Source organism: Vigna umbellata, chromosome 11, assembly GCF_029865625.1.
Source record: "Vigna umbellata cultivar VRB3 chromosome 11, Vumbellata_1.0, whole genome shotgun sequence".
NCBI lineage: Eukaryota > Viridiplantae > Streptophyta > Magnoliopsida > Fabales > Fabaceae > Vigna > Vigna umbellata.
This window is the reverse complement of record NC_142175.1, coordinates 20,171,444-20,179,328: the sequence shown is the minus strand read 5'-3', so window position 1 is coordinate 20,179,328 and position 7,885 is coordinate 20,171,444. Positions and strand designations below refer to the sequence as shown.

Sequence of the window (7,885 nt, the reverse complement as noted above, 5' to 3'; positions counted from 1 at the left end):
GTAACGAGACGGAGAACGAAAGGGTAGTTATGTGTTTTCAACTATCTCAGATCACCGGAGACGTTGAAAATCTTTTAATTATGGCTTTGTTACCAAAGTAGGCAAAAATGTGGTATTTATTACCAAAGTAGGCAAAAATTGACTAAAAGTGAAGTCGTGGGGGATCCAAACAACTTCAAATGAAGAAGTCGTGACCCCCCTGCACGACTTCACACTGTTCATAGCAACAGTGTTGAAGTCGTGCACCCTAAAAACGACTTCTGGGTCCTGTAATCGATTACCATTTTTTGGTAATCGATTACACAATGTTGAAATCCTGACCCATGCAAGACTGAAAATGGACGAGCGTTCACTGAAAATGGACGAGCGTCCACTTCTTCTGCCGAGCGTCCACTGAGCGCATCTCGACGACGCTCGTCCAGACAGGTAGAGAGAACGCTCGTCCAGAAAGCTAAGAGGACGTTCGTCCATCTAGCTAAGTGGACGCTCGGCAGGAGAAGTGGACGCTCGTCCATTTTCAGTGAACGCTCGTCCATTTTCAGTCTTGCAGGGGTCAGGATTTCAACATTGTGTAATCGATTACCAAAGAATGGTAATCGATTACAGGACCCAGAAGTCGTTTTTGGGGTGCACGACTTCAACACTGTTGCTATGAACAGTGTGAAGTCGTGCAGGAGGGGCACGACTTCTTCATTTGAAGTCGTTTGGGCCCCTCACGACTTCCCCATTTTCGTAAATTTGGTTGAATTTGCCCATTTTGGTAATATTATAGGCAAATATGCCTAGTTTGGTGAAAAAACCTTTAATTATTGTTCTTCTATTCTTCCTTCTTATAAGGATAATATTTTATCTCAGGATTCTTTTGTCATTAACTACTTTATATTTACATTAAAAAAATACTTAATAATATTTAATCACTAAGTATTATATTACAATTTTGAAAAGGTTGTAAGAATTGAATTTGAACCCGCCACACTGTTACAAAAAGCGTGTGCAACATTTTGACATTTGAGAATTGGTAATAAAATTATCTGTGGAAAAGCTTCATGATTATGTCAGACAAACAAATTATCTATTGCTGTCAATAATGACTGGACAAGATATAATATATATATATATATATATATATATATATATATATATATATATATATTATCATAAAATTTTAAATTAAATAATACAACAATTTCTTGCATAATATTTCATTTTTATTGAATTTATGAAAAATATCCTTTCCGAACACCCATAAAAAAGTTTTACATGTTATCTTTCCAAAATCTAATAAAAAATTGATATTTATATTTTTCTAATTAACTTATTCTAAATTATTTTATATTTTAAAGTAAAAATATTATTTTATTAATGTTGAAAGAGTGTTTAATGAAAAATTAAGCATTTATATATCATCACCATGAAAATATACTACTATTTTTATTTTATGAGGTGTTTATGTGATTTTTTTTTTCTAATAAGATTTTCGTGATGGTACTTATGATGTGTTTACTTTAGAGAAAGGACTTGGAACAGTGAGTAGATGAATTTAGAAGATTTGAGGATGAATTAATTGTTGTTTATTTGAGTGGATTTAGAGGCAAGTGAGACTCAATTTAAAAGTAAAGTTGCTGAGAATTAATTGATAAAAATTGAAGATTACTAAAATGTTCCTAGTTATTAAAGTAATATAAAATGATAAATGTTAATTTTATATTTAATTGTAAAAATGTTTATAAAGAGTAAAAAATTATCATTAATTATTAAAATTAATTTTAAAAATGTACAAAAATTGTAATTTAGTAAAATGAATTTATTTTTAAATGTAATATTTTTGTAATATAATTTACTACCAAGTGATATGATTTTATTTGTTATCGAAGTGAAATTGAATATTTTTGAAGGTGATGGTGGTATTTAATTTCAAAAATATTGTGTTGAATGAGAAAACGTTGGTCAAGGATAATAGAGACATCTAAACATGAGAATACAACCAGGGTAAGATGCTACAAAAAAGAAAGAAAGCTTGAATTTGTTGTTTATTAATTCGCACCAAATTGTCTTATCTATCAGTGAACAAAATCTCAAACTAATAGTAACTTTTTCATCTCCTACTTTCCTTTGCTTATAGAAAATACTCCATTTTAACAGAGGAAAATAATTATCAAAATAACAAGGAGAAGTACGAAACTGAAAATTTCAATCATCTATGAATGCATCACTATTGTATTCTATAAACTACAATCAAATGTCTACGACAATAAATAAGAACAGTGACTTGTTTGAGTTTTCCTACATGCTTTAGGTTGTAGTTGCAGCACCTGTTTGTTTCTTAGGACATTCCAAAAAACCATGTCCTTGCTCACCACATTCACAATATGTCCTTCTCTTCATCTTGCCACTTACTATGGAGCTTGATTTATCACCATCCAACCCAATACGCAAAAACTTGGTAGAACCGAATACATGGAGGTGTAACCGAATACACTCCTCCACTTCCCAATATAGGAGTTGGGAATCGAATAACGTTGTTTGGGAACCGAATACACAACAATCGTGCAGGGGGAAACTGAATACACAACGAGGGAATCAAATACACCCCTTTCGCTTTTGGCTGCCAAGAGCGAAACCGAATACCACTCCCCGTAACAGAATACGCCGCTTCTGATCTTCATCTTCTTCAACGAATCATCATCTCCATCCATCAACCTTAACATCAACCATACACCGGCACCGATCCTTCTTCGTCTTCGTCTTCAGCTCCAACGACATGCCTCCAACCTGCAACAATAACTTGGCATCTCTCAAAAATACATTACCTTTGAGATGAGCTTGCTCTCAACCCACAAAACATCAGTTCACCACAAAGTTGACCTCGTCACATGGGCAGCTACGTGTAGCAGAAAATAAAGGTACTACATTATATCAAAACAGGTTTAAAATTGGTTTATTTATGTTAAGAATGAGTCTTGGAATCTATTATCCTCATTTTGGAATCGAATCCCTTTTGTACGTCTTATTTTTCAGTTGGTATTTTACAAAGCAATGAGGGCATATATGATAACTCTCCAAATTTGCATATTTTTTTGTGTTTAGGAGTCTTTCTTAGCTTCTTTTAGTTTTTAATTGTTTAGAATAGGCTAGTTTTAGGATTTTTCTTTAAATGTGTAGATTAGTAAAATTGTAGTTAAAATTAGGCTTTTAAGAGTATTTTTTTAGTGATTGCAAATAAATAGGAAATTAGGAATTTTTTGGAACATATTTGAATAAAAATTCTTTTCTTTAAATTTTGTTTAAATAGGTTTTAACTTCCTTATTTGGTAAAATGTCCTTTTCTTTATGTAGAGTGGTCTGGTCATTTGAAATTGGGCCTCAGCCTTCGACTGATTGGAGCTGACTGGGCCTCTAATGTTAATTGAAGAAGAATTGGGATGTTGCTACGACGTACAAGTGTTGTTGTTGATTGGAAGCTCACTTAATCAAAATGCTACAACTAAAGTTAATGAAACTGTGCGTTTTGGAACTGATAATAGTTGAAAATCTGTTATTTTTATACTTAAAATTGATATCATAAACAACCTTTATGACTTAGAAACTAGTTTGGAATCATGCTTTTGCTTATGTTTTTGGAAATAAGAGAGTTAGACAGGTTTTATGCTTGATTTCCTTGTTTTTGCAAATTTTGAGATGAATTTGACTAAAGAAGAGAAGTAGGAAAGAGATGGAATCAGAAAAGGACACAAAAAGTGCACAAGAAGAGAAGAACCAAGTGCCGCTCAGCGGAAATTACCGTTGAGCGGTGTTCTTCAAGACTTGTTGACACCGTTGAGGGGCAGAACTGCAGCTGAGGAGTGGAATAGAGGACACGCAATTGCCGCTGAGCGGTATTTTACCGCTAAGCGGCATTTTACCGCTAAGCGGCATTCTGATGGGCTTGGGCTCATTTTTCTGTAATTTTTAGAATACTATATAAGGCTTTAGTTAACCTAAGTCAGTCATCTTTGGTTGGGACGAAGCAGAAACACACTCTTTTACCCCTTGGAGGAGGATTTTGGATGCTAAGGCTCCTTTCTCACCTTTCTAGGGTTCTATCTTTTCACTCTTTCATTGTAATTCATATAGTTTCACCATGAATATGGTGAACTAAACAATTATTGTTGTTGGGGAATCAATGTAATCCCTTTGAAACTCTCATGTATGGAATTTGTTCTTCAAAATCTTCTTTAAGATACATGCTTTCTTTCATTAATTGTTAGAGTTTTTCCTCTTTGCTCAAAGCATGCATTGTTTAACTCATTCGATGTCATGATCATTGATTATGTCGATATGGACACATACAGGAAAATCTAGATCTGGGGAATCTCTCCCAATAGTAGTATAAACCTAGATATAGGAGTATGATGGTTGGTTGCCTTTAAGCTTCTGTTCACTATAATGCATGATTAATTGCTAGGGAGACAAGACATTGTAAACTAGTGATTATGATTAGGCTTTCTTCGCCGAGACATGGGGTTTAAGGTAATTTAGAAAGTGGAATTAACAATTAATGAAGAAAGATGAATTCCTGAATACATAAGAGTAGATAAGGATGAAATTGATATATTTCATCCATATATTTCAACTCACGTGTTTTGTTTCTTCTTACCATTGATCAATCCATGCATTCATATTTACTTTTGAGTATTTGCATTTAAATCTTAATCAATCGGTTTTGCAAGTCTTAGCTAATCAACAAACCACACAATTGTCTAGGTCGTGAGTCCTTTGGGAGAACGATACTTGGTCTTACTAGGTTTATTACTTGATACGATTCGGTTACACTTGCCGAGGATGTAACAAGTTTTTGGCGCTGTTGTCGGGGACTCGTGGTTTAACTAGTCTATTTGTGTGATTTTTTATTTACTTTGACTTGATTTGTATATTTGTGATTTTATTTTTTATTTTTTATTTTATTTTTATTTTTGTATCTTTAAGTTTATCTTTTTTTTGTTTTTATTTTTATCTTTTTGTATTTCTAATTTTATTTGTTTTATCTTTCTATTATTTTTTATTCTCTATCTTTTTGTGCTAACAATTGTTTTTAGGAACTTATTTTCTTGTGTATGTAGGAAGCAATTCGTACTAGAAGCAAGAAAAATTCAGAACCTCTTCTTGAAGGCTTGGACGAGAGTAGACGGAGGAGAAGAATCCGTACATCTAGAGAACTTTTCCCTCCTCCATAAACATTCTTACAACCTTCACCACAAAGGTCTAACCAAAGCACTGAAAATATGGCAGAGGAGAATAATGGTAGACGCACTCTTGCAGATTACACCACTATGGTTGACCATCAACATTTTAACAATATAGCAAGGCCGAGGGTCAATGCTGCAAACATGGAGGTTAAACCAACATTGATACAAGTGGTAAAGAGTAATCAATTCAATGGGCTATCACATGAAAGTCCATATGAGCATCTCACTACCTTTAATGAAATTTGTAACACTGTGAAGATAAATGGGGTGCCGAATGAAGCAATCAAGCTTAGCTTGTTTCCTTTCTCATTGGAAGGCAATGCTAAGTTATGGTTAAACTTTTTTCCAGAAGGAAGCTTTATAGAGTGGGAAGCTGTGGTTGCAAAGTTCTTAAACAAATACTTCCCACAACATAAAGTCAATAAAGGGAAGCAAGAGATATCTTCTTTCAGACAAGGCATGGAAGAGTCATTAGGTCAAGCATGGGATCGTTATAAAAGTTTGCTGAGAAAAACTCTTACACATGGCTTTGATGAAGAAGCAGTAGTCTTACTTTTCCTTGGAGGTCTTGGTTCACAAACCAAGTTGTTGCTAGATGCCTCAGCAGGAGGTAATATTAACTGAAAGACTCCAGAGGAAGCAACCGAGTTGATACAGAATATGGCTACTAATGACAATGAGTTGCACAGTGAAAGTGGAACTCCTATTCAACAGAAAGGGGTTCTACAATTGCATTCAAATGATGTCTTGCTTGCTCAGAATAAGATTATAACTCAACAGTTGGAGAATCTAACAAAGACACTTGCTCAATTGACAAAGGAATTAAAGACTGTTGCACAAGTTCAACAACAGATGTGTGAATTATGTGGTGGTGACCATATCAATGATCAATGCGCTTTTCCAGTGGAGGTCCTAGAAGATGTAAATTTCATGGCCATTCAATTTCCATACCGCCAAGATAATTTCAGCCAAGGGTGGAAACCTCACCCAAGCATGGATCAAGGTCAAGGACAATTTGGACAAGCTGGGCAATCAGGACAATTTAATAGGCCACAACAACAACCAACACTATGACAACAAGTGTCTACACTCAGTGAAAGACATACAAAGTTGGAAGAAACTCTTCAAAAATTTATGCAGGTAACTATTTCCACTCAAAAGAGCACTGAAGCGGCTATTATAAACTTGGAGATACAAGTTGGCCAAATATCTAAGAAGCTGGAAGATATGCCTGATAAGAGTTTTGGGGCTAATACTAAAGTTAACCCAAAGGAAGAGTGTAAAGTTTTAGTGAGTGTGAATGTTGAAAAAGTTGAGTTAGAAAGAAGAGAAGAAAAAGAAGAGAGAATAGAGAGAAAAGAAGAGAGAGAATGAGAAGATGAGAGAAAAGAGACAGAAGAGAGAAAAGAGAAAAAAATTAAAAAAATTGAAAATATTCTTCCTTTTCCAACAGATCATGAGAAAGAGAGACAAGAGGGGCTTTGTAACGATATCTTCAATGAAATGGATGTTGATTTACTTGTGAATGAAGCATGACAACAATTTTCAGCCCAGGTAAATCATATGAATCAAATCTCCAAAAGAAAAAGATATATAGAAGATGAGATTAATGAGTGCAAAACTGCTAAGAAGAGATCTTTTCCTCCAAAATTAAAAGATCCAGGAAGTTTTATCATTCCATGCGTCATAGGAAAGGAAAAGATAAGGAAAGCCTTACTTGATTTAGGGTCAAGTGTCAATTTGATGCCTTTATCTATACTTAAGCGAATTGGGGATCTTGAAGTCAAGCCAATAGAGATGACTTTGCTAATAGCGGATGAATCTTCAAAGAAGCCTTATGGTGTAGTGGAAGATGTTATGGTTTGTGTAGGCAAACTACAGTTCTTGGTGGACTTTGTGGTGATGGAGATGGAGGATGAAAGGGTTCCTTTGATTCTTGGAAGACCATTTATGAAAACGGCCAAGGTCATCATTGATGTAGATGAAGGAATGATAGTGCTTCAAGACTAAGAAGAAAGGGTAATCATTGATGTCTTCAAAGAAGAGCAGCAGGTGAAAAAGGAAGAGGCTAGTCATAAAGCTACATGTCAAGATGTACCCATGACTAGTCCTAAAGATGCAAAGTCGGACTTCCCAGGTAAAAATTGTTTCTTGTCACAGGTTAGGGAAGAAGAAAAAGATGGCAAAGGAAGAACGATTCATGATGACTTCATGCAAGCACAACCCAAACTTGGTAAACATGTGAGATTCAAAAACAGGTTGTGGGTTGTGAAAGACTATAAAGAGGATGAAGTGATAGAAATTGAATCTCCACATTCAAGAAGAATCAAGGAGGTGGACCAGAAGCAGTTGATGAGTTGGTGTGATAACATAAAGATGAACACCAACATTGAAGATGAAATTTGAACTTTATTGGGTCAAGCTAATGACGTTAAAAGAGCGCTTACTGGGAGGCACCCTAGTGGTTTAAGAACATTAATTCTTATTTTATTGTTGATTTTGGTGATGTAATTTTATAAACTTTGGACATTATTTTTATGTTGAAATTTTTGGGTATAACATCTACTGATGGATGCTAGGTGGTTAAGTATCTACTAAAGGATACTAGGTTTATTAAACAGGTTTGTTACACCTACTGATGGGTGTTGGTGGATTTTGGG

The 7,885-nt window shown here is 34.7% G+C and overlaps 2 pseudogenes; both read left to right on the top strand.

The window, feature by feature from the left end:
* The first annotated feature begins 5,366 nt into the window (after positions 1–5,366).
* Positions 5,367–6,299, top strand: LOC148191121 (uncharacterized; annotated as a pseudogene).
* Positions 6,300–6,452: 153 nt separating this feature from the next.
* Positions 6,453–7,631, top strand: LOC148191120 (uncharacterized; annotated as a pseudogene).
* Positions 7,632–7,885: the final 254 nt, after the last annotated feature.